The sequence below is a fragment of the Myotis davidii genome, unplaced genomic scaffold (assembly GCF_000327345.1).
Source record: "Myotis davidii unplaced genomic scaffold, ASM32734v1 scaffold734, whole genome shotgun sequence".
NCBI classification, from domain to species: domain Eukaryota; kingdom Metazoa; phylum Chordata; class Mammalia; order Chiroptera; family Vespertilionidae; genus Myotis; species Myotis davidii.
Genome location: NW_006286300.1, coordinates 51,256 through 52,259, shown reverse-complemented (window position 1 = coordinate 52,259; position 1,004 = coordinate 51,256). Strand labels below are relative to the sequence as shown.

At 42.3% G+C, this 1,004-nt stretch overlaps 1 protein-coding gene across 1 annotated transcript in view; it reads left to right on the top strand.

The window, feature by feature from the left end:
• Positions 1–1,004, top strand: part of MYO9A (myosin IXA) — a 349,884-nt gene that overhangs the window by 346,571 nt on the left and 2,309 nt on the right. The gene's annotated exons all lie outside the window — the stretch shown is intronic.

The window sequence follows — 1,004 nt, the reverse complement described above, 5'->3', positions numbered from 1 at the left end:
TGAGAGAACATGGCTACAGAACCTGGCTGGAGAACCTGGAGAACGTGGCTGGAGAACCTAGCAAGAGAACATGGACACAGAACTTGGCTGGAGATTGTGGCTAGAAATCCTGGCAAGGTTGCTGATCAAGTGAACGCTGTCTCCGTGTCATTCCTTCCTCGCCGACTCCGTCCACACCCTGGACCTGCTGGGGTTGGACCCCAGCACTAACTCAGCTCTGATGAAAATGGTATTGGAGGTATTGAAGGATGAATAGGAATTTGTAGGAAGGGGAAAATCTTTCTAGAGAATGGAAAAAGTGTGAGCACTGTCTCAGAGGTGTGAATACACGTGGCTTATGACAGTGGTAATTGCAGCATTGAGATTATTTTTGAAATGACTGTCTAAACTAGGTAGTGGAAGTGAAGCTTAAGGGCTTTGAAAGGGAGGAGATGAAAAAGGAAGTAAGAATTGGAATGACAAGGAGTTTGTGGGCAAGTAGAGTATATGCATTAGATTCAGAGCTGGTATAATTCCAGATCTTCCCATTGGAGAAAGTTGCCTATATAAAGTGGAGGGAAGGCTGTTAGAAGTTGCAGACATAAAGGAACTTTGGTGGGTATTAAAGTGAGCGGTTACAAAGATATTGATTAAAGTAGATTACGGTGATATCAGGCAGTAGTTGGAAAAGCAAGATTAGGAGCCATGTACCAAAGACTTCAGGGACTGAGGGGGCATGACTGAGATAGGTAGGTGATTGATGAAGAGGAGAAGAAAATATGATAAGTGGAGATGGCTTAAGCTTCAAGGACAGAAAATATCAAGTCAGTGTTTTACTTCATCCAGAGGTTTCTCTGTGGTCAAGGTAGAGAATATAGTAAAGTTTCATGGAAAATAGTTGAAGAGCTGGAAGGAATCTTAGAGATTATCTAGTTTAACCTCTTTGTTTTGTGGATGAGGAAACAGGACCAGAGAGAAGAAAGTTCCTTCCTTTGGCATTATAAACAAGTTTAGAGTGAATGTGA